The sequence below is a fragment of the Anomaloglossus baeobatrachus genome, unplaced genomic scaffold (genome assembly GCF_048569485.1).
Source record: "Anomaloglossus baeobatrachus isolate aAnoBae1 unplaced genomic scaffold, aAnoBae1.hap1 Scaffold_4917, whole genome shotgun sequence".
In the NCBI taxonomy this organism is placed as follows: domain Eukaryota; kingdom Metazoa; phylum Chordata; class Amphibia; order Anura; family Aromobatidae; genus Anomaloglossus; species Anomaloglossus baeobatrachus.
This window is the reverse complement of record NW_027444268.1, coordinates 1-26,069: the sequence shown is the minus strand read 5'-3', so window position 1 is coordinate 26,069 and position 26,069 is coordinate 1. Positions and strand designations below refer to the sequence as shown.

The 26,069-nt window shown below is 46.4% G+C and overlaps 17 non-coding genes across 17 annotated transcripts; all 17 read right to left on the bottom strand.

The window, feature by feature from the left end:
- Positions 1-81: 81 nt before the first annotated feature.
- On the bottom strand, positions 82-272 carry LOC142282031 (U2 spliceosomal RNA). The gene has a single exon (XR_012744012.1). It is a non-coding gene; the product is annotated as a U2 spliceosomal RNA (small nuclear RNA).
- Positions 273-1,659: 1,387 nt separating this feature from the next.
- On the bottom strand, positions 1,660-1,850 carry LOC142282030 (U2 spliceosomal RNA). The gene has a single exon (XR_012744011.1). It is a non-coding gene; the product is annotated as a U2 spliceosomal RNA (small nuclear RNA).
- A 1,387-nt stretch (positions 1,851-3,237) lies between these two features.
- On the bottom strand, positions 3,238-3,428 carry LOC142282028 (U2 spliceosomal RNA). Its single transcript, XR_012744009.1, has one exon. It is a non-coding gene; the product is annotated as a U2 spliceosomal RNA (small nuclear RNA).
- Positions 3,429-4,815: 1,387 nt separating this feature from the next.
- LOC142282027 (U2 spliceosomal RNA) lies at positions 4,816-5,006 on the bottom strand. Its single transcript, XR_012744008.1, has one exon. It is a non-coding gene; the product is annotated as a U2 spliceosomal RNA (small nuclear RNA).
- Positions 5,007-6,393: 1,387 nt separating this feature from the next.
- On the bottom strand, positions 6,394-6,584 carry LOC142282026 (U2 spliceosomal RNA). Its single transcript, XR_012744007.1, has one exon. It is a non-coding gene; the product is annotated as a U2 spliceosomal RNA (small nuclear RNA).
- Positions 6,585-7,971: 1,387 nt separating this feature from the next.
- On the bottom strand, positions 7,972-8,162 carry LOC142282025 (U2 spliceosomal RNA). The gene has a single exon (XR_012744006.1). It is a non-coding gene; the product is annotated as a U2 spliceosomal RNA (small nuclear RNA).
- Positions 8,163-9,549: 1,387 nt separating this feature from the next.
- On the bottom strand, positions 9,550-9,740 carry LOC142282024 (U2 spliceosomal RNA). The gene has a single exon (XR_012744005.1). It is a non-coding gene; the product is annotated as a U2 spliceosomal RNA (small nuclear RNA).
- A 1,387-nt stretch (positions 9,741-11,127) lies between these two features.
- LOC142282023 (U2 spliceosomal RNA) lies at positions 11,128-11,318 on the bottom strand. The gene has a single exon (XR_012744004.1). It is a non-coding gene; the product is annotated as a U2 spliceosomal RNA (small nuclear RNA).
- Positions 11,319-12,706: 1,388 nt separating this feature from the next.
- On the bottom strand, positions 12,707-12,897 carry LOC142282022 (U2 spliceosomal RNA). Its single transcript, XR_012744003.1, has one exon. It is a non-coding gene; the product is annotated as a U2 spliceosomal RNA (small nuclear RNA).
- A 1,387-nt stretch (positions 12,898-14,284) lies between these two features.
- Positions 14,285-14,475, bottom strand: LOC142282021 (U2 spliceosomal RNA). The gene has a single exon (XR_012744002.1). It is a non-coding gene; the product is annotated as a U2 spliceosomal RNA (small nuclear RNA).
- Positions 14,476-15,862: 1,387 nt separating this feature from the next.
- On the bottom strand, positions 15,863-16,053 carry LOC142282019 (U2 spliceosomal RNA). Its single transcript, XR_012744001.1, has one exon. It is a non-coding gene; the product is annotated as a U2 spliceosomal RNA (small nuclear RNA).
- A 1,387-nt stretch (positions 16,054-17,440) lies between these two features.
- On the bottom strand, positions 17,441-17,631 carry LOC142282018 (U2 spliceosomal RNA). Its single transcript, XR_012744000.1, has one exon. It is a non-coding gene; the product is annotated as a U2 spliceosomal RNA (small nuclear RNA).
- Positions 17,632-19,018: 1,387 nt separating this feature from the next.
- Positions 19,019-19,209, bottom strand: LOC142282034 (U2 spliceosomal RNA). The gene has a single exon (XR_012744015.1). It is a non-coding gene; the product is annotated as a U2 spliceosomal RNA (small nuclear RNA).
- Positions 19,210-20,596: 1,387 nt separating this feature from the next.
- On the bottom strand, positions 20,597-20,787 carry LOC142282033 (U2 spliceosomal RNA). Its single transcript, XR_012744014.1, has one exon. It is a non-coding gene; the product is annotated as a U2 spliceosomal RNA (small nuclear RNA).
- A 1,387-nt stretch (positions 20,788-22,174) lies between these two features.
- Positions 22,175-22,365, bottom strand: LOC142282032 (U2 spliceosomal RNA). The gene has a single exon (XR_012744013.1). It is a non-coding gene; the product is annotated as a U2 spliceosomal RNA (small nuclear RNA).
- A 1,388-nt stretch (positions 22,366-23,753) lies between these two features.
- Positions 23,754-23,944, bottom strand: LOC142282029 (U2 spliceosomal RNA). The gene has a single exon (XR_012744010.1). It is a non-coding gene; the product is annotated as a U2 spliceosomal RNA (small nuclear RNA).
- Positions 23,945-25,331: 1,387 nt separating this feature from the next.
- LOC142282017 (U2 spliceosomal RNA) lies at positions 25,332-25,522 on the bottom strand. The gene has a single exon (XR_012743999.1). It is a non-coding gene; the product is annotated as a U2 spliceosomal RNA (small nuclear RNA).
- Positions 25,523-26,069: the final 547 nt, after the last annotated feature.

The following is a 26,069-nucleotide window of genomic DNA, read 5'->3' as shown; positions in this document are numbered from 1 at the left end:
ACGTATGCTTTCTTCCAATTCATTAAATCGGGCTAATATGAATCAGGTGAATTGAGTTCTGCTTTTGGAAACTGGGTTAAGAAGGGGTGCACCGTTCCTGGAGGTACTGCAATACCAGGTCAATGCGTGGAGTGGACAGAGCAAGCTCTTTTTCCATCTCCCTGTTCTAAAAATCCATTTAATATATGGTCCCCAGATAGGGGACGTATCAGATATTAAACTGATAAGAACAGATACTACACTTGATCTTAGCCAAAAGGCCGAGAAGCGATAACCAGAATTGGTTTGGGCCTCGAGTGGCACCCTGGCCTATGCCGGACACATCTTAGGGAGAGAGAGCGAGAGGGAGACAAACCCACGCCTACACAAGACATTTTGTCACCCAAGCCAACCCTTGAAAAGGCTGCTTTGCAGAGCCAAAACAAGAAGAATGGTGCGTTTTGCAGCCGCCGCCCACTGCAATGAATCTGAATAACTCCTCCTTTAGGGCGCAAGCAACTCCCCTCCCCCTTGCAGTCTTTCCAATTCACGATACAAAAAGACGGACAGGACAGGTTGCCTGACTTTCCGTCACTGCCACCCTTTGCCATCCTTACCCGTAGAAAGCCCTTTCATCATCCCCAAACCCTAATCTTTTCCCTTTCCTTCCCAGCCCCCAAACCCTGCCCTCTGTACCTTTCTCACCACCCGCTTCCCTTCTCCTGTCATCCCCCTACCACCCGGGAAAAAAAGAGATTGCCCCCTCCTTCCACTAGCCCACCCTCCCACCCAAAGAACAACTTCTTCTGCGCAGCTTGTTTTCTAGGCAGCAGCGCTATTGTGATGTCATCGGGGGGCATTGTGACAAGCCGCCAGTGTTCCGTCTCTTCATGTTGTGCACAGTTCAAACGGAAAATACATCAACAGGCAGACTACAGAAAAGCTTACTATCAAAGGTTAGAGGGGGGCTTTCTCAGAGGGCTTTTTACAGTTTTTCTATTCCCAATTAGCCGTTTAAGTGTACTTATTGAAAGTAGTAATTCTTTCATAGGCCGCCCTTTCTTAGTATTTGACGTTCCTTATATTGCGGTATGAGGCTTCGCAGTAGGTTGCAAACATTCATCACCCATGACTGTCCCCAATTGAGCTCAGAAGCTCAATGTCTATCATGACCTCTCTTTTAGAATGTCCAAGAGCAAGCAAACTATTCCTCCAGGAGAGGGCGCCAACAGACTACTAAAGAGATCATCATTACTCAAAGAAAACCCCAAAAACCAATGCATGATAGGAATAAACAGGTAACTTTCTTTGGAGTGGAAGCGGAGAGATCGCACCAGATGCCAATTCTAGATGTTATCACACCTGTGGTCACTGCAGCAGCAGGTGAATCCACTTTGTCCAAAAGGGATCTATTCCATTCAATTGCAAATGATCTAGATAAGACAGAGAACTGCAGCACGGGGACATAGCCGAGTTGGTCAGGTTGAGTGGTGATGAGTTTGCTATTTGGATGAATAAAGAAAGTCAAAAGTGTGAAAGATAAAAAACAAAAGGAGGAAGTGTGAAAAGTGAATGGGCCAAATTGAGGTGCATATGAAGACGTATGCTTTCTTCCAATTCATTAAATCGGGCTAATATGAATCAGGTGAATTGAGTTCTGCTTTTGGAAACTGGGTTAAGAAGGGGTGCACCGTTCCTGGAGGTACTGCAATACCAGGTCAATGCGTGGAGTGGACAGAGCAAGCTCTTTTTCCATCTCCCTGTTCTAAAAATCCATTTAATATATGGTCCCCAGATAGGGGACGTATCAGATATTAAACTGATAAGAACAGATACTACACTTGATCTTAGCCAAAAGGCCGAGAAGCGATAACCAGAATTGGTTTGGGCCTCGAGTGGCACCCTGGCCTATGCCGGACACATCTTAGGGAGAGAGAGCGAGAGGGAGACAAACCCACGCCTACACAAGACATTTTGTCACCCAAGCCAACCCTTGAAAAGGCTGCTTTGCAGAGCCAAAACAAGAAGAATGGTGCGTTTTGCAGCCGCCGCCCACTGCAATGAATCTGAATAACTCCTCCTTTAGGGCGCAAGCAACTCCCCTCCCCCTTGCAGTCTTTCCAATTCACGATACAAAAAGACGGACAGGACAGGTTGCCTGACTTTCCGTCACTGCCACCCTTTGCCATCCTTACCCGTAGAAAGCCCTTTCATCATCCCCAAACCCTAATCTTTTCCCTTTCCTTCCCAGCCCCCAAACCCTGCCCTCTGTACCTTTCTCACCACCCGCTTCCCTTCTCCTGTCATCCCCCTACCACCCGGGAAAAAAAGAGATTGCCCCCTCCTTCCACTAGCCCACCCTCCCACCCAAAGAACAACTTCTTCTGCGCAGCTTGTTTTCTAGGCAGCAGCGCTATTGTGATGTCATCGGGGGGCATTGTGACAAGCCGCCAGTGTTCCGTCTCTTCATGTTGTGCACAGTTCAAACGGAAAATACATCAACAGGCAGACTACAGAAAAGCTTACTATCAAAGGTTAGAGGGGGGCTTTCTCAGAGGGCTTTTTACAGTTTTTCTATTCCCAATTAGCCGTTTAAGTGTACTTATTGAAAGTAGTAATTCTTTCATAGGCCGCCCTTTCTTAGTATTTGACGTTCCTTATATTGCGGTATGAGGCTTCGCAGTAGGTTGCAAACATTCATCACCCATGACTGTCCCCAATTGAGCTCAGAAGCTCAATGTCTATCATGACCTCTCTTTTAGAATGTCCAAGAGCAAGCAAACTATTCCTCCAGGAGAGGGCGCCAACAGACTACTAAAGAGATCATCATTACTCAAAGAAAACCCCAAAAACCAATGCATGATAGGAATAAACAGGTAACTTTCTTTGGAGTGGAAGCGGAGAGATCGCACCAGATGCCAATTCTAGATGTTATCACACCTGTGGTCACTGCAGCAGCAGGTGAATCCACTTTGTCCAAAAGGGATCTATTCCATTCAATTGCAAATGATCTAGATAAGACAGAGAACTGCAGCACGGGGACATAGCCGAGTTGGTCAGGTTGAGTGGTGATGAGTTTGCTATTTGGATGAATAAAGAAAGTCAAAAGTGTGAAAGATAAAAAACAAAAGGAGGAAGTGTGAAAAGTGAATGGGCCAAATTGAGGTGCATATGAAGACGTATGCTTTCTTCCAATTCATTAAATCGGGCTAATATGAATCAGGTGAATTGAGTTCTGCTTTTGGAAACTGGGTTAAGAAGGGGTGCACCGTTCCTGGAGGTACTGCAATACCAGGTCAATGCGTGGAGTGGACAGAGCAAGCTCTTTTTCCATCTCCCTGTTCTAAAAATCCATTTAATATATGGTCCCCAGATAGGGGACGTATCAGATATTAAACTGATAAGAACAGATACTACACTTGATCTTAGCCAAAAGGCCGAGAAGCGATAACCAGAATTGGTTTGGGCCTCGAGTGGCACCCTGGCCTATGCCGGACACATCTTAGGGAGAGAGAGCGAGAGGGAGACAAACCCACGCCTACACAAGACATTTTGTCACCCAAGCCAACCCTTGAAAAGGCTGCTTTGCAGAGCCAAAACAAGAAGAATGGTGCGTTTTGCAGCCGCCGCCCACTGCAATGAATCTGAATAACTCCTCCTTTAGGGCGCAAGCAACTCCCCTCCCCCTTGCAGTCTTTCCAATTCACGATACAAAAAGACGGACAGGACAGGTTGCCTGACTTTCCGTCACTGCCACCCTTTGCCATCCTTACCCGTAGAAAGCCCTTTCATCATCCCCAAACCCTAATCTTTTCCCTTTCCTTCCCAGCCCCCAAACCCTGCCCTCTGTACCTTTCTCACCACCCGCTTCCCTTCTCCTGTCATCCCCCTACCACCCGGGAAAAAAAGAGATTGCCCCCTCCTTCCACTAGCCCACCCTCCCACCCAAAGAACAACTTCTTCTGCGCAGCTTGTTTTCTAGGCAGCAGCGCTATTGTGATGTCATCGGGGGGCATTGTGACAAGCCGCCAGTGTTCCGTCTCTTCATGTTGTGCACAGTTCAAACGGAAAATACATCAACAGGCAGACTACAGAAAAGCTTACTATCAAAGGTTAGAGGGGGGCTTTCTCAGAGGGCTTTTTACAGTTTTTCTATTCCCAATTAGCCGTTTAAGTGTACTTATTGAAAGTAGTAATTCTTTCATAGGCCGCCCTTTCTTAGTATTTGACGTTCCTTATATTGCGGTATGAGGCTTCGCAGTAGGTTGCAAACATTCATCACCCATGACTGTCCCCAATTGAGCTCAGAAGCTCAATGTCTATCATGACCTCTCTTTTAGAATGTCCAAGAGCAAGCAAACTATTCCTCCAGGAGAGGGCGCCAACAGACTACTAAAGAGATCATCATTACTCAAAGAAAACCCCAAAAACCAATGCATGATAGGAATAAACAGGTAACTTTCTTTGGAGTGGAAGCGGAGAGATCGCACCAGATGCCAATTCTAGATGTTATCACACCTGTGGTCACTGCAGCAGCAGGTGAATCCACTTTGTCCAAAAGGGATCTATTCCATTCAATTGCAAATGATCTAGATAAGACAGAGAACTGCAGCACGGGGACATAGCCGAGTTGGTCAGGTTGAGTGGTGATGAGTTTGCTATTTGGATGAATAAAGAAAGTCAAAAGTGTGAAAGATAAAAAACAAAAGGAGGAAGTGTGAAAAGTGAATGGGCCAAATTGAGGTGCATATGAAGACGTATGCTTTCTTCCAATTCATTAAATCGGGCTAATATGAATCAGGTGAATTGAGTTCTGCTTTTGGAAACTGGGTTAAGAAGGGGTGCACCGTTCCTGGAGGTACTGCAATACCAGGTCAATGCGTGGAGTGGACAGAGCAAGCTCTTTTTCCATCTCCCTGTTCTAAAAATCCATTTAATATATGGTCCCCAGATAGGGGACGTATCAGATATTAAACTGATAAGAACAGATACTACACTTGATCTTAGCCAAAAGGCCGAGAAGCGATAACCAGAATTGGTTTGGGCCTCGAGTGGCACCCTGGCCTATGCCGGACACATCTTAGGGAGAGAGAGCGAGAGGGAGACAAACCCACGCCTACACAAGACATTTTGTCACCCAAGCCAACCCTTGAAAAGGCTGCTTTGCAGAGCCAAAACAAGAAGAATGGTGCGTTTTGCAGCCGCCGCCCACTGCAATGAATCTGAATAACTCCTCCTTTAGGGCGCAAGCAACTCCCCTCCCCCTTGCAGTCTTTCCAATTCACGATACAAAAAGACGGACAGGACAGGTTGCCTGACTTTCCGTCACTGCCACCCTTTGCCATCCTTACCCGTAGAAAGCCCTTTCATCATCCCCAAACCCTAATCTTTTCCCTTTCCTTCCCAGCCCCCAAACCCTGCCCTCTGTACCTTTCTCACCACCCGCTTCCCTTCTCCTGTCATCCCCCTACCACCCGGGAAAAAAAGAGATTGCCCCCTCCTTCCACTAGCCCACCCTCCCACCCAAAGAACAACTTCTTCTGCGCAGCTTGTTTTCTAGGCAGCAGCGCTATTGTGATGTCATCGGGGGGCATTGTGACAAGCCGCCAGTGTTCCGTCTCTTCATGTTGTGCACAGTTCAAACGGAAAATACATCAACAGGCAGACTACAGAAAAGCTTACTATCAAAGGTTAGAGGGGGGCTTTCTCAGAGGGCTTTTTACAGTTTTTCTATTCCCAATTAGCCGTTTAAGTGTACTTATTGAAAGTAGTAATTCTTTCATAGGCCGCCCTTTCTTAGTATTTGACGTTCCTTATATTGCGGTATGAGGCTTCGCAGTAGGTTGCAAACATTCATCACCCATGACTGTCCCCAATTGAGCTCAGAAGCTCAATGTCTATCATGACCTCTCTTTTAGAATGTCCAAGAGCAAGCAAACTATTCCTCCAGGAGAGGGCGCCAACAGACTACTAAAGAGATCATCATTACTCAAAGAAAACCCCAAAAACCAATGCATGATAGGAATAAACAGGTAACTTTCTTTGGAGTGGAAGCGGAGAGATCGCACCAGATGCCAATTCTAGATGTTATCACACCTGTGGTCACTGCAGCAGCAGGTGAATCCACTTTGTCCAAAAGGGATCTATTCCATTCAATTGCAAATGATCTAGATAAGACAGAGAACTGCAGCACGGGGACATAGCCGAGTTGGTCAGGTTGAGTGGTGATGAGTTTGCTATTTGGATGAATAAAGAAAGTCAAAAGTGTGAAAGATAAAAAACAAAAGGAGGAAGTGTGAAAAGTGAATGGGCCAAATTGAGGTGCATATGAAGACGTATGCTTTCTTCCAATTCATTAAATCGGGCTAATATGAATCAGGTGAATTGAGTTCTGCTTTTGGAAACTGGGTTAAGAAGGGGTGCACCGTTCCTGGAGGTACTGCAATACCAGGTCAATGCGTGGAGTGGACAGAGCAAGCTCTTTTTCCATCTCCCTGTTCTAAAAATCCATTTAATATATGGTCCCCAGATAGGGGACGTATCAGATATTAAACTGATAAGAACAGATACTACACTTGATCTTAGCCAAAAGGCCGAGAAGCGATAACCAGAATTGGTTTGGGCCTCGAGTGGCACCCTGGCCTATGCCGGACACATCTTAGGGAGAGAGAGCGAGAGGGAGACAAACCCACGCCTACACAAGACATTTTGTCACCCAAGCCAACCCTTGAAAAGGCTGCTTTGCAGAGCCAAAACAAGAAGAATGGTGCGTTTTGCAGCCGCCGCCCACTGCAATGAATCTGAATAACTCCTCCTTTAGGGCGCAAGCAACTCCCCTCCCCCTTGCAGTCTTTCCAATTCACGATACAAAAAGACGGACAGGACAGGTTGCCTGACTTTCCGTCACTGCCACCCTTTGCCATCCTTACCCGTAGAAAGCCCTTTCATCATCCCCAAACCCTAATCTTTTCCCTTTCCTTCCCAGCCCCCAAACCCTGCCCTCTGTACCTTTCTCACCACCCGCTTCCCTTCTCCTGTCATCCCCCTACCACCCGGGAAAAAAAGAGATTGCCCCCTCCTTCCACTAGCCCACCCTCCCACCCAAAGAACAACTTCTTCTGCGCAGCTTGTTTTCTAGGCAGCAGCGCTATTGTGATGTCATCGGGGGGCATTGTGACAAGCCGCCAGTGTTCCGTCTCTTCATGTTGTGCACAGTTCAAACGGAAAATACATCAACAGGCAGACTACAGAAAAGCTTACTATCAAAGGTTAGAGGGGGGCTTTCTCAGAGGGCTTTTTACAGTTTTTCTATTCCCAATTAGCCGTTTAAGTGTACTTATTGAAAGTAGTAATTCTTTCATAGGCCGCCCTTTCTTAGTATTTGACGTTCCTTATATTGCGGTATGAGGCTTCGCAGTAGGTTGCAAACATTCATCACCCATGACTGTCCCCAATTGAGCTCAGAAGCTCAATGTCTATCATGACCTCTCTTTTAGAATGTCCAAGAGCAAGCAAACTATTCCTCCAGGAGAGGGCGCCAACAGACTACTAAAGAGATCATCATTACTCAAAGAAAACCCCAAAAACCAATGCATGATAGGAATAAACAGGTAACTTTCTTTGGAGTGGAAGCGGAGAGATCGCACCAGATGCCAATTCTAGATGTTATCACACCTGTGGTCACTGCAGCAGCAGGTGAATCCACTTTGTCCAAAAGGGATCTATTCCATTCAATTGCAAATGATCTAGATAAGACAGAGAACTGCAGCACGGGGACATAGCCGAGTTGGTCAGGTTGAGTGGTGATGAGTTTGCTATTTGGATGAATAAAGAAAGTCAAAAGTGTGAAAGATAAAAAACAAAAGGAGGAAGTGTGAAAAGTGAATGGGCCAAATTGAGGTGCATATGAAGACGTATGCTTTCTTCCAATTCATTAAATCGGGCTAATATGAATCAGGTGAATTGAGTTCTGCTTTTGGAAACTGGGTTAAGAAGGGGTGCACCGTTCCTGGAGGTACTGCAATACCAGGTCAATGCGTGGAGTGGACAGAGCAAGCTCTTTTTCCATCTCCCTGTTCTAAAAATCCATTTAATATATGGTCCCCAGATAGGGGACGTATCAGATATTAAACTGATAAGAACAGATACTACACTTGATCTTAGCCAAAAGGCCGAGAAGCGATAACCAGAATTGGTTTGGGCCTCGAGTGGCACCCTGGCCTATGCCGGACACATCTTAGGGAGAGAGAGCGAGAGGGAGACAAACCCACGCCTACACAAGACATTTTGTCACCCAAGCCAACCCTTGAAAAGGCTGCTTTGCAGAGCCAAAACAAGAAGAATGGTGCGTTTTGCAGCCGCCGCCCACTGCAATGAATCTGAATAACTCCTCCTTTAGGGCGCAAGCAACTCCCCTCCCCCTTGCAGTCTTTCCAATTCACGATACAAAAAGACGGACAGGACAGGTTGCCTGACTTTCCGTCACTGCCACCCTTTGCCATCCTTACCCGTAGAAAGCCCTTTCATCATCCCCAAACCCTAATCTTTTCCCTTTCCTTCCCAGCCCCCAAACCCTGCCCTCTGTACCTTTCTCACCACCCGCTTCCCTTCTCCTGTCATCCCCCTACCACCCGGGAAAAAAAGAGATTGCCCCCTCCTTCCACTAGCCCACCCTCCCACCCAAAGAACAACTTCTTCTGCGCAGCTTGTTTTCTAGGCAGCAGCGCTATTGTGATGTCATCGGGGGGCATTGTGACAAGCCGCCAGTGTTCCGTCTCTTCATGTTGTGCACAGTTCAAACGGAAAATACATCAACAGGCAGACTACAGAAAAGCTTACTATCAAAGGTTAGAGGGGGGCTTTCTCAGAGGGCTTTTTACAGTTTTTCTATTCCCAATTAGCCGTTTAAGTGTACTTATTGAAAGTAGTAATTCTTTCATAGGCCGCCCTTTCTTAGTATTTGACGTTCCTTATATTGCGGTATGAGGCTTCGCAGTAGGTTGCAAACATTCATCACCCATGACTGTCCCCAATTGAGCTCAGAAGCTCAATGTCTATCATGACCTCTCTTTTAGAATGTCCAAGAGCAAGCAAACTATTCCTCCAGGAGAGGGCGCCAACAGACTACTAAAGAGATCATCATTACTCAAAGAAAACCCCAAAAACCAATGCATGATAGGAATAAACAGGTAACTTTCTTTGGAGTGGAAGCGGAGAGATCGCACCAGATGCCAATTCTAGATGTTATCACACCTGTGGTCACTGCAGCAGCAGGTGAATCCACTTTGTCCAAAAGGGATCTATTCCATTCAATTGCAAATGATCTAGATAAGACAGAGAACTGCAGCACGGGGACATAGCCGAGTTGGTCAGGTTGAGTGGTGATGAGTTTGCTATTTGGATGAATAAAGAAAGTCAAAAGTGTGAAAGATAAAAAACAAAAGGAGGAAGTGTGAAAAGTGAATGGGCCAAATTGAGGTGCATATGAAGACGTATGCTTTCTTCCAATTCATTAAATCGGGCTAATATGAATCAGGTGAATTGAGTTCTGCTTTTGGAAACTGGGTTAAGAAGGGGTGCACCGTTCCTGGAGGTACTGCAATACCAGGTCAATGCGTGGAGTGGACAGAGCAAGCTCTTTTTCCATCTCCCTGTTCTAAAAATCCATTTAATATATGGTCCCCAGATAGGGGACGTATCAGATATTAAACTGATAAGAACAGATACTACACTTGATCTTAGCCAAAAGGCCGAGAAGCGATAACCAGAATTGGTTTGGGCCTCGAGTGGCACCCTGGCCTATGCCGGACACATCTTAGGGAGAGAGAGCGAGAGGGAGACAAACCCACGCCTACACAAGACATTTTGTCACCCAAGCCAACCCTTGAAAAGGCTGCTTTGCAGAGCCAAAACAAGAAGAATGGTGCGTTTTGCAGCCGCCGCCCACTGCAATGAATCTGAATAACTCCTCCTTTAGGGCGCAAGCAACTCCCCTCCCCCTTGCAGTCTTTCCAATTCACGATACAAAAAGACGGACAGGACAGGTTGCCTGACTTTCCGTCACTGCCACCCTTTGCCATCCTTACCCGTAGAAAGCCCTTTCATCATCCCCAAACCCTAATCTTTTCCCTTTCCTTCCCAGCCCCCAAACCCTGCCCTCTGTACCTTTCTCACCACCCGCTTCCCTTCTCCTGTCATCCCCCTACCACCCGGGAAAAAAAGAGATTGCCCCCTCCTTCCACTAGCCCACCCTCCCACCCAAAGAACAACTTCTTCTGCGCAGCTTGTTTTCTAGGCAGCAGCGCTATTGTGATGTCATCGGGGGGCATTGTGACAAGCCGCCAGTGTTCCGTCTCTTCATGTTGTGCACAGTTCAAACGGAAAATACATCAACAGGCAGACTACAGAAAAGCTTACTATCAAAGGTTAGAGGGGGGCTTTCTCAGAGGGCTTTTTACAGTTTTTCTATTCCCAATTAGCCGTTTAAGTGTACTTATTGAAAGTAGTAATTCTTTCATAGGCCGCCCTTTCTTAGTATTTGACGTTCCTTATATTGCGGTATGAGGCTTCGCAGTAGGTTGCAAACATTCATCACCCATGACTGTCCCCAATTGAGCTCAGAAGCTCAATGTCTATCATGACCTCTCTTTTAGAATGTCCAAGAGCAAGCAAACTATTCCTCCAGGAGAGGGCGCCAACAGACTACTAAAGAGATCATCATTACTCAAAGAAAACCCCAAAAACCAATGCATGATAGGAATAAACAGGTAACTTTCTTTGGAGTGGAAGCGGAGAGATCGCACCAGATGCCAATTCTAGATGTTATCACACCTGTGGTCACTGCAGCAGCAGGTGAATCCACTTTGTCCAAAAGGGATCTATTCCATTCAATTGCAAATGATCTAGATAAGACAGAGAACTGCAGCACGGGGACATAGCCGAGTTGGTCAGGTTGAGTGGTGATGAGTTTGCTATTTGGATGAATAAAGAAAGTCAAAAGTGTGAAAGATAAAAAACAAAAGGAGGAAGTGTGAAAAGTGAATGGGCCAAATTGAGGTGCATATGAAGACGTATGCTTTCTTCCAATTCATTAAATCGGGCTAATATGAATCAGGTGAATTGAGTTCTGCTTTTGGAAACTGGGTTAAGAAGGGGTGCACCGTTCCTGGAGGTACTGCAATACCAGGTCAATGCGTGGAGTGGACAGAGCAAGCTCTTTTTCCATCTCCCTGTTCTAAAAATCCATTTAATATATGGTCCCCAGATAGGGGACGTATCAGATATTAAACTGATAAGAACAGATACTACACTTGATCTTAGCCAAAAGGCCGAGAAGCGATAACCAGAATTGGTTTGGGCCTCGAGTGGCACCCTGGCCTATGCCGGACACATCTTAGGGAGAGAGAGCGAGAGGGAGACAAACCCACGCCTACACAAGACATTTTGTCACCCAAGCCAACCCTTGAAAAGGCTGCTTTGCAGAGCCAAAACAAGAAGAATGGTGCGTTTTGCAGCCGCCGCCCACTGCAATGAATCTGAATAACTCCTCCTTTAGGGCGCAAGCAACTCCCCTCCCCCTTGCAGTCTTTCCAATTCACGATACAAAAAGACGGACAGGACAGGTTGCCTGACTTTCCGTCACTGCCACCCTTTGCCATCCTTACCCGTAGAAAGCCCTTTCATCATCCCCAAACCCTAATCTTTTCCCTTTCCTTCCCAGCCCCCAAACCCTGCCCTCTGTACCTTTCTCACCACCCGCTTCCCTTCTCCTGTCATCCCCCTACCACCCGGGAAAAAAAGAGATTGCCCCCTCCTTCCACTAGCCCACCCTCCCACCCAAAGAACAACTTCTTCTGCGCAGCTTGTTTTCTAGGCAGCAGCGCTATTGTGATGTCATCGGGGGGCATTGTGACAAGCCGCCAGTGTTCCGTCTCTTCATGTTGTGCACAGTTCAAACGGAAAATACATCAACAGGCAGACTACAGAAAAGCTTACTATCAAAGGTTAGAGGGGGGCTTTCTCAGAGGGCTTTTTACAGTTTTTCTATTCCCAATTAGCCGTTTAAGTGTACTTATTGAAAGTAGTAATTCTTTCATAGGCCGCCCTTTCTTAGTATTTGACGTTCCTTATATTGCGGTATGAGGCTTCGCAGTAGGTTGCAAACATTCATCACCCATGACTGTCCCCAATTGAGCTCAGAAGCTCAATGTCTATCATGACCTCTCTTTTAGAATGTCCAAGAGCAAGCAAACTATTCCTCCAGGAGAGGGCGCCAACAGACTACTAAAGAGATCATCATTACTCAAAGAAAACCCCAAAAACCAATGCATGATAGGAATAAACAGGTAACTTTCTTTGGAGTGGAAGCGAGAGAGATCGCACCAGATGCCAATTCTAGATGTTATCACACCTGTGGTCACTGCAGCAGCAGGTGAATCCACTTTGTCCAAAAGGGATCTATTCCATTCAATTGCAAATGATCTAGATAAGACAGAGAACTGCAGCACGGGGACATAGCCGAGTTGGTCAGGTTGAGTGGTGATGAGTTTGCTATTTGGATGAATAAAGAAAGTCAAAAGTGTGAAAGATAAAAAACAAAAGGAGGAAGTGTGAAAAGTGAATGGGCCAAATTGAGGTGCATATGAAGACGTATGCTTTCTTCCAATTCATTAAATCGGGCTAATATGAATCAGGTGAATTGAGTTCTGCTTTTGGAAACTGGGTTAAGAAGGGGTGCACCGTTCCTGGAGGTACTGCAATACCAGGTCAATGCGTGGAGTGGACAGAGCAAGCTCTTTTTCCATCTCCCTGTTCTAAAAATCCATTTAATATATGGTCCCCAGATAGGGGACGTATCAGATATTAAACTGATAAGAACAGATACTACACTTGATCTTAGCCAAAAGGCCGAGAAGCGATAACCAGAATTGGTTTGGGCCTCGAGTGGCACCCTGGCCTATGCCGGACACATCTTAGGGAGAGAGAGCGAGAGGGAGACAAACCCACGCCTACACAAGACATTTTGTCACCCAAGCCAACCCTTGAAAAGGCTGCTTTGCAGAGCCAAAACAAGAAGAATGGTGCGTTTTGCAGCCGCCGCCCACTGCAATGAATCTGAATAACTCCTCCTTTAGGGCGCAAGCAACTCCCCTCCCCCTTGCAGTCTTTCCAATTCACGATACAAAAAGACGGACAGGACAGGTTGCCTGACTTTCCGTCACTGCCACCCTTTGCCATCCTTACCCGTAGAAAGCCCTTTCATCATCCCCAAACCCTAATCTTTTCCCTTTCCTTCCCAGCCCCCAAACCCTGCCCTCTGTACCTTTCTCACCACCCGCTTCCCTTCTCCTGTCATCCCCCTACCACCCGGGAAAAAAAGAGATTGCCCCCTCCTTCCACTAGCCCACCCTCCCACCCAAAGAACAACTTCTTCTGCGCAGCTTGTTTTCTAGGCAGCAGCGCTATTGTGATGTCATCGGGGGGCATTGTGACAAGCCGCCAGTGTTCCGTCTCTTCATGTTGTGCACAGTTCAAACGGAAAATACATCAACAGGCAGACTACAGAAAAGCTTACTATCAAAGGTTAGAGGGGGGCTTTCTCAGAGGGCTTTTTACAGTTTTTCTATTCCCAATTAGCCGTTTAAGTGTACTTATTGAAAGTAGTAATTCTTTCATAGGCCGCCCTTTCTTAGTATTTGACGTTCCTTATATTGCGGTATGAGGCTTCGCAGTAGGTTGCAAACATTCATCACCCATGACTGTCCCCAATTGAGCTCAGAAGCTCAATGTCTATCATGACCTCTCTTTTAGAATGTCCAAGAGCAAGCAAACTATTCCTCCAGGAGAGGGCGCCAACAGACTACTAAAGAGATCATCATTACTCAAAGAAAACCCCAAAAACCAATGCATGATAGGAATAAACAGGTAACTTTCTTTGGAGTGGAAGCGGAGAGATCGCACCAGATGCCAATTCTAGATGTTATCACACCTGTGGTCACTGCAGCAGCAGGTGAATCCACTTTGTCCAAAAGGGATCTATTCCATTCAATTGCAAATGATCTAGATAAGACAGAGAACTGCAGCACGGGGACATAGCCGAGTTGGTCAGGTTGAGTGGTGATGAGTTTGCTATTTGGATGAATAAAGAAAGTCAAAAGTGTGAAAGATAAAAAACAAAAGGAGGAAGTGTGAAAAGTGAATGGGCCAAATTGAGGTGCATATGAAGACGTATGCTTTCTTCCAATTCATTAAATCGGGCTAATATGAATCAGGTGAATTGAGTTCTGCTTTTGGAAACTGGGTTAAGAAGGGGTGCACCGTTCCTGGAGGTACTGCAATACCAGGTCAATGCGTGGAGTGGACAGAGCAAGCTCTTTTTCCATCTCCCTGTTCTAAAAATCCATTTAATATATGGTCCCCAGATAGGGGACGTATCAGATATTAAACTGATAAGAACAGATACTACACTTGATCTTAGCCAAAAGGCCGAGAAGCGATAACCAGAATTGGTTTGGGCCTCGAGTGGCACCCTGGCCTATGCCGGACACATCTTAGGGAGAGAGAGCGAGAGGGAGACAAACCCACGCCTACACAAGACATTTTGTCACCCAAGCCAACCCTTGAAAAGGCTGCTTTGCAGAGCCAAAACAAGAAGAATGGTGCGTTTTGCAGCCGCCGCCCACTGCAATGAATCTGAATAACTCCTCCTTTAGGGCGCAAGCAACTCCCCTCCCCCTTGCAGTCTTTCCAATTCACGATACAAAAAGACGGACAGGACAGGTTGCCTGACTTTCCGTCACTGCCACCCTTTGCCATCCTTACCCGTAGAAAGCCCTTTCATCATCCCCAAACCCTAATCTTTTCCCTTTCCTTCCCAGCCCCCAAACCCTGCCCTCTGTACCTTTCTCACCACCCGCTTCCCTTCTCCTGTCATCCCCCTACCACCCGGGAAAAAAAGAGATTGCCCCCTCCTTCCACTAGCCCACCCTCCCACCCAAAGAACAACTTCTTCTGCGCAGCTTGTTTTCTAGGCAGCAGCGCTATTGTGATGTCATCGGGGGGCATTGTGACAAGCCGCCAGTGTTCCGTCTCTTCATGTTGTGCACAGTTCAAACGGAAAATACATCAACAGGCAGACTACAGAAAAGCTTACTATCAAAGGTTAGAGGGGGGCTTTCTCAGAGGGCTTTTTACAGTTTTTCTATTCCCAATTAGCCGTTTAAGTGTACTTATTGAAAGTAGTAATTCTTTCATAGGCCGCCCTTTCTTAGTATTTGACGTTCCTTATATTGCGGTATGAGGCTTCGCAGTAGGTTGCAAACATTCATCACCCATGACTGTCCCCAATTGAGCTCAGAAGCTCAATGTCTATCATGACCTCTCTTTTAGAATGTCCAAGAGCAAGCAAACTATTCCTCCAGGAGAGGGCGCCAACAGACTACTAAAGAGATCATCATTACTCAAAGAAAACCCCAAAAACCAATGCATGATAGGAATAAACAGGTAACTTTCTTTGGAGTGGAAGCGGAGAGATCGCACCAGATGCCAATTCTAGATGTTATCACACCTGTGGTCACTGCAGCAGCAGGTGAATCCACTTTGTCCAAAAGGGATCTATTCCATTCAATTGCAAATGATCTAGATAAGACAGAGAACTGCAGCACGGGGACATAGCCGAGTTGGTCAGGTTGAGTGGTGATGAGTTTGCTATTTGGATGAATAAAGAAAGTCAAAAGTGTGAAAGATAAAAAACAAAAGGAGGAAGTGTGAAAAGTGAATGGGCCAAATTGAGGTGCATATGAAGACGTATGCTTTCTTCCAATTCATTAAATCGGGCTAATATGAATCAGGTGAATTGAGTTCTGCTTTTGGAAACTGGGTTAAGAAGGGGTGCACCGTTCCTGGAGGTACTGCAATACCAGGTCAATGCGTGGAGTGGACAGAGCAAGCTCTTTTTCCATCTCCCTGTTCTAAAAATCCATTTAATATATGGTCCCCAGATAGGGGACGTATCAGATATTAAACTGATAAGAACAGATACTACACTTGATCTTAGCCAAAAGGCCGAGAAGCGATAACCAGAATTGGTTTGGGCCTCGAGTGGCACCCTGGCCTATGCCGGACACATCTTAGGGAGAGAGAGCGAGAGGGAGACAAACCCACGCCTACACAAGACATTTTGTCACCCAAGCCAACCCTTGAAAAGGCTGCTTTGCAGAGCCAAAACAAGAAGAATGGTGCGTTTTGCAGCCGCCGCCCACTGCAATGAATCTGAATAACTCCTCCTTTAGGGCGCAAGCAACTCCCCTCCCCCTTGCAGTCTTTCCAATTCACGATACAAAAAGACGGACAGGACAGGTTGCCTGACTTTCCGTCACTGCCACCCTTTGCCATCCTTACCCGTAGAAAGCCCTTTCATCATCCCCAAACCCTAATCTTTTCCCTTTCCTTCCCAGCCCCCAAACCCTGCCCTCTGTACCTTTCTCACCACCCGCTTCCCTTCTCCTGTCATCCCCCTACCACCCGGGAAAAAAAGAGATTGCCCCCTCCTTCCACTAGCCCACCCTCCCACCCAAAGAACAACTTCTTCTGCGCAGCTTGTTTTCTAGGCAGCAGCGCTATTGTGATGTCATCGGGGGGCATTGTGACAAGCCGCCAGTGTTCCGTCTCTTCATGTTGTGCACAGTTCAAACGGAAAATACATCAACAGGCAGACTACAGAAAAGCTTACTATCAAAGGTTAGAGGGGGGCTTTCTCAGAGGGCTTTTTACAGTTTTTCTATTCCCAATTAGCCGTTTAAGTGTACTTATTGAAAGTAGTAATTCTTTCATAGGCCGCCCTTTCTTAGTATTTGACGTTCCTTATATTGCGGTATGAGGCTTCGCAGTAGGTTGCAAACATTCATCACCCATGACTGTCCCCAATTGAGCTCAGAAGCTCAATGTCTATCATGACCTCTCTTTTAGAATGTCCAAGAGCAAGCAAACTATTCCTCCAGGAGAGGGCGCCAACAGACTACTAAAGAGATCATCATTACTCAAAGAAAACCCCAAAAACCAATGCATGATAGGAATAAACAGGTAACTTTCTTTGGAGTGGAAGCGGAGAGATCGCACCAGATGCCAATTCTAGATGTTATCACACCTGTGGTCACTGCAGCAGCAGGTGAATCCACTTTGTCCAAAAGGGATCTATTCCATTCAATTGCAAATGATCTAGATAAGACAGAGAACTGCAGCACGGGGACATAGCCGAGTTGGTCAGGTTGAGTGGTGATGAGTTTGCTATTTGGATGAATAAAGAAAGTCAAAAGTGTGAAAGATAAAAAACAAAAGGAGGAAGTGTGAAAAGTGAATGGGCCAAATTGAGGTGCATATGAAGACGTATGCTTTCTTCCAATTCATTAAATCGGGCTAATATGAATCAGGTGAATTGAGTTCTGCTTTTGGAAACTGGGTTAAGAAGGGGTGCACCGTTCCTGGAGGTACTGCAATACCAGGTCAATGCGTGGAGTGGACAGAGCAAGCTCTTTTTCCATCTCCCTGTTCTAAAAATCCATTTAATATATGGTCCCCAGATAGGGGACGTATCAGATATTAAACTGATAAGAACAGATACTACACTTGATCTTAGCCAAAAGGCCGAGAAGCGATAACCAGAATTGGTTTGGGCCTCGAGTGGCACCCTGGCCTATGCCGGACACATCTTAGGGAGAGAGAGCGAGAGGGAGACAAACCCACGCCTACACAAGACATTTTGTCACCCAAGCCAACCCTTGAAAAGGCTGCTTTGCAGAGCCAAAACAAGAAGAATGGTGCGTTTTGCAGCCGCCGCCCACTGCAATGAATCTGAATAACTCCTCCTTTAGGGCGCAAGCAACTCCCCTCCCCCTTGCAGTCTTTCCAATTCACGATACAAAAAGACGGACAGGACAGGTTGCCTGACTTTCCGTCACTGCCACCCTTTGCCATCCTTACCCGTAGAAAGCCCTTTCATCATCCCCAAACCCTAATCTTTTCCCTTTCCTTCCCAGCCCCCAAACCCTGCCCTCTGTACCTTTCTCACCACCCGCTTCCCTTCTCCTGTCATCCCCCTACCACCCGGGAAAAAAAGAGATTGCCCCCTCCTTCCACTAGCCCACCCTCCCACCCAAAGAACAACTTCTTCTGCGCAGCTTGTTTTCTAGGCAGCAGCGCTATTGTGATGTCATCGGGGGGCATTGTGACAAGCCGCCAGTGTTCCGTCTCTTCATGTTGTGCACAGTTCAAACGGAAAATACATCAACAGGCAGACTACAGAAAAGCTTACTATCAAAGGTTAGAGGGGGGCTTTCTCAGAGGGCTTTTTACAGTTTTTCTATTCCCAATTAGCCGTTTAAGTGTACTTATTGAAAGTAGTAATTCTTTCATAGGCCGCCCTTTCTTAGTATTTGACGTTCCTTATATTGCGGTATGAGGCTTCGCAGTAGGTTGCAAACATTCATCACCCATGACTGTCCCCAATTGAGCTCAGAAGCTCAATGTCTATCATGACCTCTCTTTTAGAATGTCCAAGAGCAAGCAAACTATTCCTCCAGGAGAGGGCGCCAACAGACTACTAAAGAGATCATCATTACTCAAAGAAAACCCCAAAAACCAATGCATGATAGGAATAAACAGGTAACTTTCTTTGGAGTGGAAGCGGAGAGATCGCACCAGATGCCAATTCTAGATGTTATCACACCTGTGGTCACTGCAGCAGCAGGTGAATCCACTTTGTCCAAAAGGGATCTATTCCATTCAATTGCAAATGATCTAGATAAGACAGAGAACTGCAGCACGGGGACATAGCCGAGTTGGTCAGGTTGAGTGGTGATGAGTTTGCTATTTGGATGAATAAAGAAAGTCAAAAGTGTGAAAGATAAAAAACAAAAGGAGGAAGTGTGAAAAGTGAATGGGCCAAATTGAGGTGCATATGAAGACGTATGCTTTCTTCCAATTCATTAAATCGGGCTAATATGAATCAGGTGAATTGAGTTCTGCTTTTGGAAACTGGGTTAAGAAGGGGTGCACCGTTCCTGGAGGTACTGCAATACCAGGTCAATGCGTGGAGTGGACAGAGCAAGCTCTTTTTCCATCTCCCTGTTCTAAAAATCCATTTAATATATGGTCCCCAGATAGGGGACGTATCAGATATTAAACTGATAAGAACAGATACTACACTTGATCTTAGCCAAAAGGCCGAGAAGCGATAACCAGAATTGGTTTGGGCCTCGAGTGGCACCCTGGCCTATGCCGGACACATCTTAGGGAGAGAGAGCGAGAGGGAGACAAACCCACGCCTACACAAGACATTTTGTCACCCAAGCCAACCCTTGAAAAGGCTGCTTTGCAGAGCCAAAACAAGAAGAATGGTGCGTTTTGCAGCCGCCGCCCACTGCAATGAATCTGAATAACTCCTCCTTTAGGGCGCAAGCAACTCCCCTCCCCCTTGCAGTCTTTCCAATTCACGATACAAAAAGACGGACAGGACAGGTTGCCTGACTTTCCGTCACTGCCACCCTTTGCCATCCTTACCCGTAGAAAGCCCTTTCATCATCCCCAAACCCTAATCTTTTCCCTTTCCTTCCCAGCCCCCAAACCCTGCCCTCTGTACCTTTCTCACCACCCGCTTCCCTTCTCCTGTCATCCCCCTACCACCCGGGAAAAAAAGAGATTGCCCCCTCCTTCCACTAGCCCACCCTCCCACCCAAAGAACAACTTCTTCTGCGCAGCTTGTTTTCTAGGCAGCAGCGCTATTGTGATGTCATCGGGGGGCATTGTGACAAGCCGCCAGTGTTCCGTCTCTTCATGTTGTGCACAGTTCAAACGGAAAATACATCAACAGGCAGACTACAGAAAAGCTTACTATCAAAGGTTAGAGGGGGGCTTTCTCAGAGGGCTTTTTACAGTTTTTCTATTCCCAATTAGCCGTTTAAGTGTACTTATTGAAAGTAGTAATTCTTTCATAGGCCGCCCTTTCTTAGTATTTGACGTTCCTTATATTGCGGTATGAGGCTTCGCAGTAGGTTGCAAACATTCATCACCCATGACTGTCCCCAATTGAGCTCAGAAGCTCAATGTCTATCATGACCTCTCTTTTAGAATGTCCAAGAGCAAGCAAACTATTCCTCCAGGAGAGGGCGCCAACAGACTACTAAAGAGATCATCATTACTCAAAGAAAACCCCAAAAACCAATGCATGATAGGAATAAACAGGTAACTTTCTTTGGAGTGGAAGCGGAGAGATCGCACCAGATGCCAATTCTAGATGTTATCACACCTGTGGTCACTGCAGCAGCAGGTGAATCCACTTTGTCCAAAAGGGATCTATTCCATTCAATTGCAAATGATCTAGATAAGACAGAGAACTGCAGCACGGGGACATAGCCGAGTTGGTCAGGTTGAGTGGTGATGAGTTTGCTATTTGGATGAATAAAGAAAGTCAAAAGTGTGAAAGATAAAAAACAAAAGGAGGAAGTGTGAAAAGTGAATGGGCCAAATTGAGGTGCATATGAAGACGTATGCTTTCTTCCAATTCATTAAATCGGGCTAATATGAATCAGGTGAATTGAGTTCTGCTTTTGGAAACTGGGTTAAGAAGGGGTGCACCGTTCCTGGAGGTACTGCAATACCAGGTCAATGCGTGGAGTGGACAGAGCAAGCTCTTTTTCCATCTCCCTGTTCTAAAAATCCATTTAATATATGGTCCCCAGATAGGGGACGTATCAGATATTAAACTGATAAGAACAGATACTACACTTGATCTTAGCCAAAAGGCCGAGAAGCGATAACCAGAATTGGTTTGGGCCTCGAGTGGCACCCTGGCCTATGCCGGACACATCTTAGGGAGAGAGAGCGAGAGGGAGACAAACCCACGCCTACACAAGACATTTTGTCACCCAAGCCAACCCTTGAAAAGGCTGCTTTGCAGAGCCAAAACAAGAAGAATGGTGCGTTTTGCAGCCGCCGCCCACTGCAATGAATCTGAATAACTCCTCCTTTAGGGCGCAAGCAACTCCCCTCCCCCTTGCAGTCTTTCCAATTCACGATACAAAAAGACGGACAGGACAGGTTGCCTGACTTTCCGTCACTGCCACCCTTTGCCATCCTTACCCGTAGAAAGCCCTTTCATCATCCCCAAACCCTAATCTTTTCCCTTTCCTTCCCAGCCCCCAAACCCTGCCCTCTGTACCTTTCTCACCACCCGCTTCCCTTCTCCTGTCATCCCCCTACCACCCGGGAAAAAAAGAGATTGCCCCCTCCTTCCACTAGCCCACCCTCCCACCCAAAGAACAACTTCTTCTGCGCAGCTTGTTTTCTAGGCAGCAGCGCTATTGTGATGTCATCGGGGGGCATTGTGACAAGCCGCCAGTGTTCCGTCTCTTCATGTTGTGCACAGTTCAAACGGAAAATACATCAACAGGCAGACTACAGAAAAGCTTACTATCAAAGGTTAGAGGGGGGCTTTCTCAGAGGGCTTTTTACAGTTTTTCTATTCCCAATTAGCCGTTTAAGTGTACTTATTGAAAGTAGTAATTCTTTCATAGGCCGCCCTTTCTTAGTATTTGACGTTCCTTATATTGCGGTATGAGGCTTCGCAGTAGGTTGCAAACATTCATCACCCATGACTGTCCCCAATTGAGCTCAGAAGCTCAATGTCTATCATGACCTCTCTTTTAGAATGTCCAAGAGCAAGCAAACTATTCCTCCAGGAGAGGGCGCCAACAGACTACTAAAGAGATCATCATTACTCAAAGAAAACCCCAAAAACCAATGCATGATAGGAATAAACAGGTAACTTTCTTTGGAGTGGAAGCGGAGAGATCGCACCAGATGCCAATTCTAGATGTTATCACACCTGTGGTCACTGCAGCAGCAGGTGAATCCACTTTGTCCAAAAGGGATCTATTCCATTCAATTGCAAATGATCTAGATAAGACAGAGAACTGCAGCACGGGGACATAGCCGAGTTGGTCAGGTTGAGTGGTGATGAGTTTGCTATTTGGATGAATAAAGAAAGTCAAAAGTGTGAAAGATAAAAAACAAAAGGAGGAAGTGTGAAAAGTGAATGGGCCAAATTGAGGTGCATATGAAGACGTATGCTTTCTTCCAATTCATTAAATCGGGCTAATATGAATCAGGTGAATTGAGTTCTGCTTTTGGAAACTGGGTTAAGAAGGGGTGCACCGTTCCTGGAGGTACTGCAATACCAGGTCAATGCGTGGAGTGGACAGAGCAAGCTCTTTTTCCATCTCCCTGTTCTAAAAATCCATTTAATATATGGTCCCCAGATAGGGGACGTATCAGATATTAAACTGATAAGAACAGATACTACACTTGATCTTAGCCAAAAGGCCGAGAAGCGATAACCAGAATTGGTTTGGGCCTCGAGTGGCACCCTGGCCTATGCCGGACACATCTTAGGGAGAGAGAGCGAGAGGGAGACAAACCCACGCCTACACAAGACATTTTGTCACCCAAGCCAACCCTTGAAAAGGCTGCTTTGCAGAGCCAAAACAAGAAGAATGGTGCGTTTTGCAGCCGCCGCCCACTGCAATGAATCTGAATAACTCCTCCTTTAGGGCGCAAGCAACTCCCCTCCCCCTTGCAGTCTTTCCAATTCACGATACAAAAAGACGGACAGGACAGGTTGCCTGACTTTCCGTCACTGCCACCCTTTGCCATCCTTACCCGTAGAAAGCCCTTTCATCATCCCCAAACCCTAATCTTTTCCCTTTCCTTCCCAGCCCCCAAACCCTGCCCTCTGTACCTTTCTCACCACCCGCTTCCCTTCTCCTGTCATCCCCCTACCACCCGGGAAAAAAAGAGATTGCCCCCTCCTTCCACTAGCCCACCCTCCACACCCAAAGAACAACTTCTTCTGCGCAGCTTGTTTTCTAGGCAGCAGCGCTATTGTGATGTCATCGGGGGGCATTGTGACAAGCCGCCAGTGTTCCGTCTCTTCATGTTGTGCACAGTTCAAACGGAAAATACATCAACAGGCAGACTACAGAAAAGCTTACTATCAAAGGTTAGAGGGGGGCTTTCTCAGAGGGCTTTTTACAGTTTTTCTATTCCCAATTAGCCGTTTAAGTGTACTTATTGAAAGTAGTAATTCTTTCATAGGCCGCCCTTTCTTAGTATTTGACGTTCCTTATATTGCGGTATGAGGCTTCGCAGTAGGTTGCAAACATTCATCACCCATGACTGTCCCCAATTGAGCTCAGAAGCTCAATGTCTATCATGACCTCTCTTTTAGAATGTCCAAGAGCAAGCAAACTATTCCTCCAGGAGAGGGCGCCAACAGACTACTAAAGAGATCATCATTACTCAAAGAAAACCCCAAAAACCAATGCATGATAGGAATAAACAGGTAACTTTCTTTGGAGTGGAAGCGGAGAGATCGCACCAGATGCCAATTCTAGATGTTATCACACCTGTGGTCACTGCAGCAGCAGGTGAATCCACTTTGTCCAAAAGGGATCTATTCCATTCAATTGCAAATGATCTAGATAAGACAGAGAACTGCAGCACGGGGACATAGCCGAGTTGGTCAGGTTGAGTGGTGATGAGTTTGCTATTTGGATGAATAAAGAAAGTCAAAAGTGTGAAAGATAAAAAACAAAAGGAGGAAGTGTGAAAAGTGAATGGGCCAAATTGAGGTGCATATGAAGACGTATGCTTTCTTCCAATTCATTAAATCGGGCTAATATGAATCAGGTGAATTGAGTTCTGCTTTTGGAAACTGGGTTAAGAAGGGGTGCACCGTTCCTGGAGGTACTGCAATACCAGGTCAATGCGTGGAGTGGACAGAGCAAGCTCTTTTTCCATCTCCCTGTTCTAAAAATCCATTTAATATATGGTCCCCAGATAGGGGACGTATCAGATATTAAACTGATAAGAACAGATACTACACTTGATCTTAGCCAAAAGGCCGAGAAGCGATAACCAGAATTGGTTTGGGCCTCGAGTGGCACCCTGGCCTATGCCGGACACATCTTAGGGAGAGAGAGCGAGAGGGAGACAAACCCACGCCTACACAAGACATTTTGTCACCCAAGCCAACCCTTGAAAAGGCTGCTTTGCAGAGCCAAAACAAGAAGAATGGTGCGTTTTGCAGCCGCCGCCCACTGCAATGAATCTGAATAACTCCTCCTTTAGGGCGCAAGCAACTCCCCTCCCCCTTGCAGTCTTTCCAATTCACGATACAAAAAGACGGACAGGACAGGTTGCCTGACTTTCCGTCACTGCCACCCTTTGCCATCCTTACCCGTAGAAAGCCCTTTCATCATCCCCAAACCCTAATCTTTTCCCTTTCCTTCCCAGCCCCCAAACCCTGCCCTCTGTACCTTTCTCACCACCCGCTTCCCTTCTCCTGTCATCCCCCTACCACCCGGGAAAAAAAGAGATTGCCCCCTCCTTCCACTAGCCCACCCTCCCACCCAAAGAACAACTTCTTCTGCGCAGCTTGTTTTCTAGGCAGCAGCGCTATTGTGATGTCATCGGGGGGCATTGTGACAAGCCGCCAGTGTTCCGTCTCTTCATGTTGTGCACAGTTCAAACGGAAAATACATCAACAGGCAGACTACAGAAAAGCTTACTATCAAAGGTTAGAGGGGGGCTTTCTCAGAGGGCTTTTTACAGTTTTTCTATTCCCAATTAGCCGTTTAAGTGTACTTATTGAAAGTAGTAATTCTTTCATAGGCCGCCCTTTCTTAGTATTTGACGTTCCTTATATTGCGGTATGAGGCTTCGCAGTAGGTTGCAAACATTCATCACCCATGACTGTCCCCAATTGAGCTCAGAAGCTCAATGTCTATCATGACCTCTCTTTTAGAATGTCCAAGAGCAAGCAAACTATTCCTCCAGGAGAGGGCGCCAACAGACTACTAAAGAGATCATCATTACTCAAAGAAAACCCCAAAAACCAATGCATGATAGGAATAAACAGGTAACTTTCTTTGGAGTGGAAGCGGAGAGATCGCACCAGATGCCAATTCTAGATGTTATCACACCTGTGGTCACTGCAGCAGCAGGTGAATCCACTTTGTCCAAAAGGGATCTATTCCATTCAATTGCAAATGATCTAGATAAGACAGAGAACTGCAGCACGGGGACATAGCCGAGTTGGTCAGGTTGAGTGGTGATGAGTTTGCTATTTGGATGAATAAAGAAAGTCAAAAGTGTGAAAGATAAAAAACAAAAGGAGGAAGTGTGAAAAGTGAATGGGCCAAATTGAGGTGCATATGAAGACGTATGCTTTCTTCCAATTCATTAAATCGGGCTAATATGAATCAGGTGAATTGAGTTCTGCTTTTGGAAACTGGGTTAAGAAGGGGTGCACCGTTCCTGGAGGTACTGCAATACCAGGTCAATGCGTGGAGTGGACAGAGCAAGCTCTTTTTCCATCTCCCTGTTCTAAAAATCCATTTAATATATGGTCCCCAGATAGGGGACGTATCAGATATTAAACTGATAAGAACAGATACTACACTTGATCTTAGCCAAAAGGCCGAGAAGCGATAACCAGAATTGGTTTGGGCCTCGAGTGGCACCCTGGCCTATGCCGGACACATCTTAGGGAGAGAGAGCGAGAGGGAGACAAACCCACGCCTACACAAGACATTTTGTCACCCAAGCCAACCCTTGAAAAGGCTGCTTTGCAGAGCCAAAACAAGAAGAATGGTGCGTTTTGCAGCCGCCGCCCACTGCAATGAATCTGAATAACTCCTCCTTTAGGGCGCAAGCAACTCCCCTCCCCCTTGCAGTCTTTCCAATTCACGATACAAAAAGACGGACAGGACAGGTTGCCTGACTTTCCGTCACTGCCACCCTTTGCCATCCTTACCCGTAGAAAGCCCTTTCATCATCCCCAAACCCTAATCTTTTCCCTTTCCTTCCCAGCCCCCAAACCCTGCCCTCTGTACCTTTCTCACCACCCGCTTCCCTTCTCCTGTCATCCCCCTACCACCCGGGAAAAAAAGAGATTGCCCCCTCCTTCCACTAGCCCACCCTCCCACCCAAAGAACAACTTCTTCTGCGCAGCTTGTTTTCTAGGCAGCAGCGCTATT